Source organism: Octopus bimaculoides, chromosome 1, assembly GCF_046866305.1.
Source record: "Octopus bimaculoides isolate indiv1 chromosome 1, ASM4686630v1, whole genome shotgun sequence".
Lineage (NCBI taxonomy): Eukaryota > Metazoa > Mollusca > Cephalopoda > Octopoda > Octopodidae > Octopus > Octopus bimaculoides.
Genome location: NC_142928.1, coordinates 160,267,207 through 160,281,403, shown reverse-complemented (window position 1 = coordinate 160,281,403; position 14,197 = coordinate 160,267,207). Strand labels below are relative to the sequence as shown.

Here is a 14,197-nt window from a genome sequence, read left to right as displayed (position 1 = left end):
GTCTGTCATGCTTTCATATTGTGAGTCAATATGAATAATTAATCACACCCACCCATCAACAAACACACGTGTGTATCTGTACATACGTGTCCATGTTTATGTGGTTTGACAGTCTGTTGTAAAAATTAACTTTAATTTATTGTCAGTCATCATTATTATATGATGGTCTTATTTTAATAAACTTATTTATTTCTGTTTTACTTAGAAAAAATGTCCAAACTGATACTTTCTAAGCATCCACACAAACGCGCGCATGTGTGCGTGTGTATATGTATGTAGGTACACTATGTGTGTATGTATGTACGGATGTATGCATGTATGTGTGTGTATATATATATATATATATATATATACATATATATATATATATATATATATATATATATATATAAGGAGAAATAAGCTATATTAAATCTCTGAGCAAGATATAAACAGTAGCAACACAGAATCGTAACATATAATTGCCAACCAAGTGTGGCGTCCTATAAAGGACAATGCTACTGACGTTCATAGATCCAGGAAGGCATTTCTTCCAACTGGCTAACGACACACATTCTGTGTTCGATTAGTATTTGCGAGGGGAAGTCGTCACTATCAGCTTTAGCCTTACATGATACACATGGACTCGAGTTTCTGGGTGGTTACCCATCCTCAGCATGTGTTCATCACCAGCTAGTGATGAAAATTCATTCCACTCACAAAATACTATATGCTTTTCCAGCAACAAACTGTTGCTGATCTCGCATATAGTATTTTGCGAGTAAGACTAGAGCTGGTAATGATGACCTCCCTTCACAAATACTAATCGGACACAAAATGTGTGTCGTTAGGCAGCTGGAAGAGATGCCTTCCTGGGTCTATAAACGTCAGTAGCACTGTCCTTTATAGGACGCCACGCTTGGTTGACATTTATATGCTATGATTCCGTATTGCTACTGTTTATATCTCGCTCAGAGATTTAATATAGCTTATTTCTCCTTTTTCAAGATCAGCAACAGTATGTCGCTGGAAAAAGCATATAGTATTTTGCAAGTGGAATGAGTTTTCATTACTAGCTGGTGATTTACACACGCTGAGAACTGGTAACCACCCAGAAATTAGTGTCCCTATGTACCACATAAGGCTAGAGCTGGTAGCGATGACCTCCCCTCGCAAATACCAATCGGACACAATGAGTGTCGTTAGCCAGCTGGAAGAGATGTCTTCCTGGACGCCACACTTGGTTGGCAATTATATGTCACGATATATAAATATGGCTTTTAAGCTATTCCTTTGGAGGGCTCTACATTGGACTGAGTACATATTAAATTTTATTCATGCATTGAGTACATATTAAATTTTATTAAACTTGACCAATATTTTTCAAGCAGTGGTATATGTCGACTTGGAACTTATTGTAAAGCTTCATGATAAACATTTTTTTGTCTTCCTATTTGGGGCTCAGTACAATTTTTTTTCCCATCTAACCTCTTTATTTCTCTTCCTCTCTTTCTGTTGATTGTTTTCAACCATCACCATCACCAGTACCACCATCGCCACCACAACTGTCATACACACACCATTCAGACTTCTGACGCCACTAACATCAACACCTTTGACTTTGCCGCCTTCCCCCCACCACCATCACCACTGTCTTTCACATCACTTACTATCACCATCATGCTTGACCGCCTCAGCTACCACCACCACCACCATCATCACTGTCACCACTGCCTCTATCACAACTACAGTTCATACTATTACTATCACCCCATTACCATTTCAGCTGTCAATCTACTACCACCCTCACTGTCTCTATGCCTACTATTACTCTCACCCCAGCAAGCTGAGTAGAAGTGTCATTGAATAGTGAGAGACCGGGTCAAAGTGTGACACACTGACACACAGAAATTTGTTTTGGCATTTATCATTATAGATATATGTGTGTTTGTGTATACATATATATATATATATATATATATATATATATATATATATATATATATAGACACACACACATGTATGTATGTATTAAAAAAAGCAAAACAAAACAAAAATGATAGTGTCCAGTAGTTGTTTCAGTATGCTGACCACAGGAATTTCTGCCCAAGAAAGTTGTACATCATCTCCCTCTATCTCTCACATAGCCACTCTTTCTCTCTCTCTTATTATTACTCCCATTTCCACCATCAACACTACTACTTTTAATAAACCATCATCAACTCTCCCTAAATTTCTTTGTCTCTCTTTTTCTCCCTCTCTTTCTTTCTCTCTCTGTCTTTGCTACTGCCCTCACCATCTCTATGCCTACTATTACTCACACCTCAGCATAAGAAAGTGTCATTGAATAGTGATGGCTGAGGCGGGGGGGGGGGGGGGGGAGGAGTGTGACACACTGACACACAGAAATTAGTTTTTGCATTTATTATATTAGCTGGTTTTTACAGGTCCATTTCTTTACTCTAATGGCCCTGTCTACTGCACACTCTAACGGCCCTGTCTACTGCACTCTTCCATCACCATATCACTTTAGAACTTGAAGGGATTTTGCACTAGCCACAAATTTGGCTGGTGGCCTTCATTAAGTTGTCTCATAAGAACATCCAGTTGTCTCTTTCTCTCTCTCTCTCTCTCTCTCTCTCTAAATATACATATATATATATATATATATATGAATATATGTATATGTATATATATATATATATGTGTGTGTGTGTGTGTGTATATTTCAGGTGCAATAAAGACTGTAAACAAACAGGAAACAACTTCTATCTCATTCCAGGGTGAAAATCTAGAGGTAGTCGATAGCTTCCGCTATCTGGGCGACCAAGTTAGTGGTGGGGGTGGGTGCGCTGAAAGTGTGGCTGCTAGAATAGGAATAGCCTGGGCAAAGTTTAGAAAGCTCTTACCTCTGCTGGCAACAAAGGGACTCTCACTCAGAGTAAAAGGCAGACTGTATGACGCATGTGTACGAACAGCCATGCTACATGGCAGTGAAACATGGGCTGTAACTGCTGAGGACATGCGTAAGCTCGCAAGGAATGAAGCCAGTATGCTCCGTTGGATGTGTAATGTCAATGTGAATACCCGTCAGAGTGTAAGTATCTTGAGAGAAAAGCTGAACATTAGAAGCATCAGTTGTGGTGTGCAAGAGAGACGATTGCGCTGGTATGGACATGTGGTGAGAATGGATGAGGATAGCTGCGTGAAAAAGTGCCACACCCTAACAGTTGAGGGAACCGGTGGAAGAGGTAGGCCCAGGAAGACCTGGGCTGAGGTGGTGAGGCAAGACCTTCGTGCATTGGGCCTCACCGAGGCGATGACTACTGACCGAGACCTTTGGAAATGTGCTGTGTGTGAGAAGACCCGGCAAGCCAAGTAAGATCGTTGCCAGTGCCCCTGGACTGGTTCTTGTGCGGGTGGCACATAAGATGCACCATTTTGAGCGTGGCCATTGCCAGTACCGCCTGACTGGCCTTCGTAGGATTTTCGAGCGAGATCGTTGCCAGTGCCCCTGGACTGGCTTGTGCGGGTGGCACATAAAAGACACCATTTCAAGCGTGGCCGTTGCCAGTATCGCCTGACTGGCCTTCGTGCAGGTGACACGTAAAAGCACCTACTACACTCTCTGAGTGGTTGGCGTTAGGAAGGGCATCCAGCTGTAGAAACTCTGCCAAATTTAGATTGGAGCCTGGTGTTGCCATCCGGTTTCACCAGTCCTCAGTCAAATCGTCCAACCCATGCTAGCATGGAAAGTGGACGTTAAATGATGATGATATATGTATATGTATGTATGTATCAATGCATTACAGCTGTTTCGGTGCATTACGGTTGTTTTAAGTGGCTCCATTTAATCGATCAATGAAAACATTACATCAATTTGAAAGAAACAGCTCTCCTCAGACGCAGATGACTATATAGATTTCCAATATAAATTATAAACCATTTTTTTAATCCCAGTTTACATCAGTACTAGAAACCAAAATAATTATCTTGTTTCCCTTTGCAATATTTGTGGCAGAATGAATTTAGGGGAAAAGGTATATCTAAAGCCTACTATAATTTAGAGAGTTGCAGAGGAAAATAGTGGGGAGGTGGGCTCAAGAAAAAGGAATGGTGAGATAGTTAATTTATATTTATCTTTATTTCATTTTTAAGATTATGCAGCATATAGTTTACAACCCTTTGGAGTTAAATCCAATGGGAGTTGACAGTTAAGTTCCAGCTGATGGTGATAAATTAATTGATGTCATACTTCCCCACCCCCACCCGACCCTTATTTTACTGAGACCATATATCTAGCTTTATCTACATAAGAGGATATGTCTAAGCACTGCTAGTAAAAGAATGACTGATGAAGAAGAAGTGATAACTTGAAGGAGGAAGGACAGGGGAGCTCGTACATTTTTAGATTGCTGCTGCAGCCGAGGAGCAGTTTCTTTCAAATTGATGTGATGTTTCCATTGATCAATTAAATGGAGTCACTTGACTAGTGAATTTGGTGACTGACCAACAAAAAAAAAAAAACCAACCAAGATTCAACCAAATCAAAAAATAAACCCAAATACTAAGTGAACAAAGATGAACCATCCCACTTCAATTGCATGCACACACACACACAAAAACACACACAGGTACACACAGACATTCACATACCTCCCTTTTACATACGCACATATATATATTCACACAGAGTTGAAACGCTGTTTGATTTATTTTTTCAGCATACAATTTTCATCATCCCACTACCAAGTATGTATGACATCACCCCTTCCTTCCTTATTCATCTATCATCCCTTCCTTTCTCATTCATAAACACAAGAATATTATTATAGTAGATTATCTCGGTAACCATGAGAGCTATGAAAAAATACAAAGCCCAGCATCACCACTGGATCATTCTACTCATCTGTGTAATTTTTCACGCAATTCCACCCAGCCATTTGACCGTGAATCACGAGACAAGAAAGAATCGCCCATGTCAAATTTATATGTATCTGCATGTATATATATATATATATATATATATTACATGTGTGTGTGTATGTTGTGGTTGTGTGAATGTCTTGTTCAAAAACACAGCTAATGATGGTTTCCCTTTAAGTCAGGTGGTACTTTTACTTCCCATAGATGCATGTATTGGAAGGGATGTCACATCTAAATTCTTTCTTATTCAAAGTTACTACACTCATAGACCAGTTGTGCCTATCTTGTTCATACATACCATTTTTACCATGGTTTCTGTAACTGGATGCCCTTTCTAGCACACCAATTTACAGTGCATACTGGGTAGGAGTGAGTTTTATTGTGGCACTAACACTGAATGGTTGTCTTGTTATTAACCAAACAAAAGAACCCTTTCAACTGTACATTGTCTCCACTCATTTCCCAACCATTCCACAGAGTGTACTAGGGAGATTGTGTGACACCAAGACTAGTGAATTTGCCTTGTGTCCTGCATGAGTAAAGAATTCTCATTACTCTACCACTATCTCTGTTCAAAGCATTATAACCAAGATCACATGAAGAGAAGAGAGAACAATGATAGAAGATCCAGGGTGATTGTGTGAAGGAGGCAAAATTATATAATAGGAGAAAGGTAGTGGATAGAGGGAGAGGATGGTAAAAAGGTAATGAGCTGACTGAAAGGGAAGTTGAGAAGGGAATGATAGAAGTATTGAAAGAGAAACAATGGCAGCTATATTATTGCTACTGTGACAAAGTTCAAATGATTGATGTTAATAGAAATGAACATGTGTAATGGATATCAACAAATGAATGGCTGCCAACACTGAAGAAGTGATGGTGATGTGTATCTTATATGAGTAGATCTGATACTCTCTTGTGTACATAGGCATCTTAATGGGACAAAGAGGTAAAGTGATAGGTGGGGTAAGAATACAAAGGTTCAGTACTGTTACTCATTACATGGGCTGCAGAGGAGAGATTCTAAGAATCCGAAAGAGGCATAGGTCAGATAGATTCAATTTATGTGTGTGTGCATGAACAGCACCACTTGTACCAATAGGAATTGTATAGTAATATGAACCCTAAGATAAAATGCAAAGCTAGGAATGTACAGGGTGTCCACAAAGTCTGGCTACATGGAATAAATAAAGTCATAACATAAACAATTAAATATAAGAAATAATAATTTCTTAAAGTATGTGTTAATCCCCATGTACCCAGACTTTGTGGACATCCTGTAGTATATCAGATAAACTGCATGGAGGACAAATGCAGAAACTCTACCAAACCTTTATTGGTGAAACAGCTCACAGTTTAGCTGAAATGATGGAAGGGCACGAGCAGAGTTATAGAGATAAGAAATGTATATCAATACTTTATTAATAGGTTAATAATAGACACGAGAGCATGCTGAACAATACAGAAATAGAAATTTTATTGACACAGCCAAATGATGCAATGTTACCACAAATAGAAGTTATATTCACAATAGAAAGAAAACAACTACAAGCCCACCACTGCTTCTACCTGTCTTTTGACATAAATTCCCTACATTTCTACATTTCTACTGTACATAATTGTGTGTGTGTATGTACATAACAGTTTCAAATTTAGGCACAAAGCCAGCAGCTATTGGAAATACACAGACACACACACACACGCACACACATAAAGCTGAGAATGTGTGTATGTATGTATGTGTGCATCACTAAAACTTGAGAACTACCCAACTGATTCAAATTTTACACATACACTACTTAGGATCCATGGAGTGTCATGTGCCAAAAAAATTTTCAACATCTTGCCTAATGCAAGCCCAGAACATTCTCTTAGACTGTGTCGGCATTACATGTCACTATATCAAGTTGCTTTAGATGTACTGTTAGTGTGTCACACACCTAGTTAGAGTTCGATAACAGGGTTAATTGTGTGACATCTTCGCGGATGTACATTGCAACTCCACTGTGACTTCTTTTTCTTCTGTGTGTACAGAAGATAGCATACATTGGTATGTGTATCTCCGCATCATTTATGTCTGCAGGTAGATGTGTTTCTGTAAGTGCAATGCATATAACTTGATTACATGCAGAAAGATTCTTCAGGTGCTCAATTTTGCATTTGCTGTTGTTCTGTAGCAGAAGTTTACCTATGTTCAGCGACATGAGGACCAAAGAACTGAAGTATTTCGGATTGCAAGATGGTGTGTGAGAGAAAATTGTGATGTTACATGACGGAAATGTGTCCGCATGGATGATGGTGCACTTGCTTTTAATGATTCTGCAAAGAAAGAGGCTTGGAGAAGCTATTATGAAAGGCTGCTGAATGTGGAGAATGAATGGGAGGAGGAGAGCCTGCCAAATTGAGGGACCAGCTACTCAAATAGATAGCACCCTGGTAGATAAAGCAATTAAAGATATGAAGTCTGGAAAAGCCCCTAGCCCATCAGGAATCACTGCTGAGATGCTTAAAATATCTGGTGGTGTGGATTATGGTCTAGTCATCCGTATTGTAAACCAGGTAGTTCACAAAGGAGTCATACCCAATGACTGGCATAGTAGCCCCATATTCAACTGCTACAAAGGTAAAGGTGATGATTTAGATAGAAACAACTACAGGGGTATCAAACTGCTGGATCAGGTGATGAAGGTCACGGAGAGGGTCATAGCCCTACTAATTAGGGAGAGAGTTTGCTTAGATGAGATGCAGTTCAATTTTGTGCCAGGTAGAAGCACCACTGATTCTGTATTCCTGGTAAAGCAGTTGCAAGAGAAATACTTAGTAAAAGATAAACCCCTATACTTGGCTTTTGTTGATTTGGAGAAAGCCTTTGACAGGGTCCCTCGATCCCTTATCTAGTGGGCGATGCGGAAACTGGGGATCGACAAGTGGTTAATAAAAGCTGTACAGGGATGCTGTTAGTAAAGTAAGGGTCAGCAATGAGTATAGTGAAGAATTCTGGGTAGAAGTAGGGGTTCACCTAGGATCAGCCCTCAGCCCCCTCTTATTCATCATTGTCCTCCAGGCAATAACAGAGGAATTTAAGACAGATTGCTCTTGGGAGCTCGTCTATGCTGATAACCTTGCTCTGAGCAGAATCACTACCAGAACTAGAGAAGAAATTTCAGGTGTGGAAGCAAGGTTTAGAATCAAAGGGCCTAAGTAGGAAGGCAAACACATCACAAACCCCTTCAGGTAGATGGCCCTGCTTGATCTGTAGAAAAGGTGTAGGTAGACACTCCATAAGATGTACCTGGTGTAAGCTATGGACGCATAAGAGGTGCAGCAACATCAAAGGAAGCTTAACCAGGATGATAGCTTTTGTGTGTGGCAGATGCATAGAGGCAGTAAACACTACAGATGCTCAGAAAACAGATTCCATCACATGCCAGGGGGAGAAACTAAAAGTAGTTGATAGCTTCTGCTACTTAGGTGACCAAGTCTGTAGTGGGGGTGGATGCTCAGAGAGCATTGCCACTAGAATAAGAATAGCCTAGACAAAGTTCAGAAAGTTCCTACCTCTACTGGTGACAAAGGGCATCTAACTCAGAGTGAAAGGTAGATTGTATGATAAATGTGTGCCAACTGCTATGCTACACAGTGGTGAAAAATGGGTGAGCCGTGACTGTTGAGGACATGCGTAGGCTTGAAAGAAATGAAGCTAGTATGACCTGCTGGATGTGTAATGTCAGTTTGCACAAACGACAGAGTGTAAGATATTACACATGTTATAATGGCAAACTAACAAATGAGAGAGAGAGACACACACACACACATATAAATATATGTGTATGTATATTCGTGTATATGTACATATATGTATATAATGACAAGTTCCATCAAAAGGCATTTGTTAGCCTAGGAGCTACAGTACAATTCGCTTACCAAACTCAAAACCCAATAGTTGAGAAACAAACTTCTTGAACTTACTTGTGTCTGCAAGGGAATATCATCATCATCGTTTAACGTCCGCTTTCCATGCTAGCATGGGTTGGACGATTTGACTGAGGACTGGTGAAACCGGATGGCAACACCAGGCTCCAGTCTGATTTGGCAGAGTTTCTACAGCTGGATGCCCTTCCTAACGCCAACCACTCAGAGAGTGTAGTGGGTGCTTTTACGTGTCACCCGCACGAAAACGGCCACGCTCGAAATGGTGTCTTTTATGTGCCACCCGCACAAGCCAGTCCAGGGGCACTGGAATATATATATATATATATATATATATATCATTAATCGAGGTCGTTAGAGTAAGTGACAGATAAGGTAATCGAGGTCGTTAGAGTAAGTGACAGAGTACTTAAGATTAGACTAGTGCTTCATCATAGATTAGCTACTGTCATCTCAGCCTATGCACCTCAACCGGGGCTACCAGATGGTCTGAAAGACCAATTCTATGACACCCTCTTGCAAACTACCTCGTCGACGAGTGACAGGGACCTTCTCTTTGTGGCTGGAGACTTCAATGGTCATGTCGGACGTCGTGCTGGAGGCTTCCATGGCATACATGGAGGCTATGGCTTCGGTTCCCGCAACGAGGAGGGAACCAGACTGCTGGAGTTCTGTGATGCAACTGATCTTATGGTCTGCAATACCAACTTCAGGAAAACTGCCAGTCACCTAGTCACCTACCGCTCCGGCAGACACTCTAGCCAAATCGACTACATCCTCGCCAGAAATAGGGAAAGAGGGCGGCTTATAAATGCCAAAACCTACCCTGGCGAAGAATGTACCCCACAACATAGATTAGTAGTTAGCGACTTTGGGATCAAGGCAAAATGGGAGCCCAGAATTAGACCGGCTTGGAGGAGAAGGGTGTGGAAGCTTAAAGACCCTGCAAATGGACAGAGACTTAGAGACAAGTTACTTGAAGCATTTAACGAAATAGAAGGGGATATAGCATCATACAACGTGGAAGACAATTGGAGATTTCTGCGGGACAACCTGTTGAAAGCCACCGACCAGATCTGTGGCTGGTGTAAGGTCCCCTCTCGACCCAGAGTAACGTGGTAGTGGAACAAGGAGGTAGACAGGGCTATTAGACAAAAGAAACAGGATTGGAAGGACTGGAAGAACGGTGGTAGCAGGGAATTGTACCAATGTGCCAGAAGGGAGGCTAGGCGATAAGTTTATTTAGCCAGAGGGGAAGCAGATAAGAAAAGATTTGCCAATGTTCTGCGCCGTGAGGACCAAAGACTCGAGGTATTTCGTGTTGCAAGACAGTGTAGGAGAGAGAATAGTGATGTCGTAGGAGAGAAATGTGTTCGCATGGATGATGGTACGCTTGCACTAAATGAGGATGCAAAGAAAGAGGTCTGGAGATGTCACTACGATAGATTTCTTAATAAAGAGAATGAATGGGAGGAAGAGAGCCTGCCGTATGTCGACCCAATAGAGGGACCAGCTATCCGAGTTGATAGTACCAGGGTAGATAAAGCGATTAAGAGTATGAAGACCGGGAAAGCCCCCGGCCCATCAGGAATCACTGCAGAGATGCTCAAAATATCTGGCAGTGTTGGCTATAGCCTAGTCACCCGTATTACGAACCAGGTGATACACGAAGGAGTCATACCCAATGACTGGTGTAGCAGCATCATAGTCAACTGCTACAAAGGTAAAGGTGACGCTTTAGATACAAATAATTACAGAGGCATCAAGCTGTTAGATCAGGTTATGAAAGTTACAGGAGAGGGTCATAGCCCAACTAATTAGGGAGCGAATCAAGTTAGATGAGATGCAGTTTGGGTTCGTGCCAGGTAAAAGCACTACTGATGCCTTATTTCTAGTAAGACAGCTGCAGGAGAAATACCTAGCCAAGGATAAACCTCTGTACCTGGCTTTCGTTGACATGGAGAAAGCCTTTGACAGGGTCCCCCGATCCCTTATCTGGTGGTCAATGAGGAAACTTGGGATAGAAGAATGGTTAGTGAGAGCTGTGCGAGCCATGTACAGAGATGCTGCCAGTAAGGTGAGGGTTGGAAATGAGTACAGCAATGAATTCCGGGTAGAGGTAGGGGTCCACCAAGGTTCCGTCCTCAGCCCCCTATTATTTACCATAGTCCTCCAGGCAATCACAGAGGAGTTCAAGACAGGTTGCCCCTGGGAGCTCCTCTATGCTGATGACCTTGCCCTAATTGCGGAGTCACTATCAGAACTAGAGGAGAAGTTTCAGGTGTGGAACCAAGGTCTAGAATTGACGGGCCTTAGAGTCAACCTAGCTAAAACCAAAATCCTAATAAGTAGAAAGGTAGATAAAACACAAACCCCTTCAGGTAGATGGCCCTGCTCAGTATGTAGAAAAGGAGTAGGTAGTAACTCTATAAGATGTACCCGATGCAAGCTATGGACACATAAGAGGTGCAGCAACATCAAAGGCAGGTTAACTAGGCAGTTAGTTTTTGTTTGTGGCAGATGTTCAGGTGCAATAAAAACTGTAAACAAACAGGAAACAACTTCTATCTCATTCCAGGGTGAAAAATTAGTGGTAGTCGATAGCTTCCGCTATCTGGGCGACCAAGTTAGTAGTGGGGGTGGGTGCGCTGAAAGTGTAGCTGCTAGAATAAGAATAGCCTGGGCAAAGTTTAGAGAGCTCTTACCCCTGCTGGCGACAAAGGGACTCTCACTCAGAGTAAAAGGCAGACTGTATGACACATGTGTACGAACAGCCATGCTACATGGCAGTGAAACATGGGCTGTAACTGCTGAGGACATACGTAAGCTCGCAAGGAATGAAGCCAGTATGCTCCGTTGGATGTGTAATGTCAATGTGAATACCTGTCAGAGTGTAAGTATCTTGAGAGAAAAGCTGAACATTAGAAGCATCAGTTGTGGTGTGCAAGAGAGACGATTGCGCTGGTATGGACATGTTGTGAGAATGGATGAGGATAGCTGCCTGAAAAAGTGCCACACCCTAACAGTTGAGGGAACCCGTGGAAGAGGTAGGCCCAGGAAGACCTGGGCTGAGGTGGTGAGGCAAGACCTTCGTGCATTGGGCCTCACCGAGGCGATGACTACTGACCGAGACCTTTGGAAATGTGCTGTGCGTGAGAAGACCCGGCAAGCCAAGTAAGATCGTTGCCAGTGCCCCTGGACTGGCTCTTGTGCGGGTGGCACATAAGATGCACCATTTTGAGCGTGGCCATTGCCAGTACCGCCTAACTGGCTTCCGTAGGATTTTCGAGCGAGATCGTTGCCAGTGCCCCTGGACTGGCTTGTGCGGGTGGCACATAAAAGACACCATTTCGAGCGTGGCCGTTGCCAGTATCGCCTGACTGGCCTTCGTGCAGGTGACACGTAAAAGCACCTACTACACTCTCTGAGTGGTTGGCGTTAGGAAGGGCATCCAGCTGTAGAAACTCTGCCAAATTTAGATTGGAGCCTGGTGTTGCCATCCGGTTTCACCAGTCCTCAGTCAAATCGTCCAACCCATGCTAGCATGGAAAGCGGACGTTAAACGATGATGATGATGATCATCATCATCATCATCATTATCTGTTTTCTATGCATGGGTTGGACAGTTGGACTGGATCTGGTAAGGCCAGAGGCACACCAGACTGTATTGTTTATTCTGGCATGCTTTCTATAACTGGATGTCCTTCCTAATGCCAACCACTCCACAGAATGTACAGGGTGCTTTTTAAGTGGCACCAGTACTGGTATCAATTCTGTTGTGATGGATGGGTCTTCTTGAATACAGATATCTTGGTCCTTTGTCATCTCATTCATAAGGCTCAGTATCTTGAGATGGGCCTACAGTATTTCATCCCATGTCTGATGGGCCTCCCTCTTCCACAAATTCCATCCACTTTGAGTGATCAGCACTTCTGTATGAGACAGTCTACACCCACATGCATCACATGACCAAACCAGTACAGTCTTCTCTCTTGCACACTGCATCTAATTTCTCATATGCCCAACTTCTCTTTCATTTCACTAGTGCTCTGTTGCACATGTACACTGACTAGCATACTAATTTCATTCCTCTCTAGTTCACATGTCTTTTGTATTCAGGGCTCATGTCTCACTACCACATAGCATTGTTGTTTGTATACATGCATCATAGAATCTTCCTTTCACTTGGAGGGAGAGACCTTTGGTTGTCAACAAAGGTAAAAGCTCTTTGAATTTTCTCAATCCTATTCTTATATATATCTATATATATAAAAATGAGAATGTGTGTCTGTCTGTCTGTCTTTGTGAATCCCTAAAACTCGAGAACTACGCAACCAATTTCATTCAAATTTTACACATGCCTTGTGTTTTAGTCAAAAAAAATTATTAACTTCTTGCAGAGTTCGAGCACACGGCAACATAATATCTCCTCCACTATTTAAGTATTACGTGTCAAAAGTGAAACGAAAACACTCATGTCAAATACTTTCACTTTAAAAATGAAACTATTCCACTAACTGAAACAATCACATTTCGATACTGTAGTGACAGATACTTTCACAGAGAGAGAAAGAGAGAGAGAGAGAGAGATGTATATGTATACATATACATGTATATGTACACCATTTCGATACTGTAATGACAGATACTTTCAGAGAGAGAGAGAGAGAGAGAGATGTATATGTATACATATAGATGTACACGTATATGTATATATATATAGATCTATACATACATGTATATGTATACATATGTGTAGATGTATATATATATATATATATAGATGTACATGTAATATGTACACATATATACATATATACATGCATACAGATATCTATACATATATACACCCATCACACACACATACACATGCACACAAACACACACATTAGTCGTTTGTTTTCTTATCCAAAACTACGTCAAAAGTACTGAATGGATCTTTATGAAATTTGGAAATTATATTCTTTGCATAACGGCCATAACTCCCATGAAAATTCATATATTTTTGATGTTGATGAAATTTTAACCCGAACATAACAGATGAGCATTATTTAGAAAATGATGTCACACGTTATCGAGGCTACCATTCTTTCTGGATGTGCAAAAGGGGATGACGTCTTTATTCCAAGAATTCCTCTTACTCCATCAGGAGCAGACATTCCTTTTACATTCAGAAGACTACAATTCCCCCTTCGTGTGACTTTTGCCATGTCCATAAACAAATATCAGGGTCAAACACTGTCTGTAGCTGGTCTTCTCTTGGAAGAGCCCTGCTTCTCACATGGACAACTGTATGTTGGCTGCTCAAGAGTGGGCAGCAACAAAAAACCTATTTGTATATGCTCTACAAGGGAAAACAAGG

The 14,197-nt window shown here is 41.5% G+C and overlaps 1 protein-coding gene across 2 annotated transcripts in view; it reads left to right on the top strand.

Moving 5' to 3' along the window:
* LOC106869342 (NOP protein chaperone 1-like) overlaps nucleotides 1–14,197 on the top strand; it is a 48,277-nt gene that overhangs the window by 4,722 nt on the left and 29,358 nt on the right. The window lies entirely within an intron of this gene.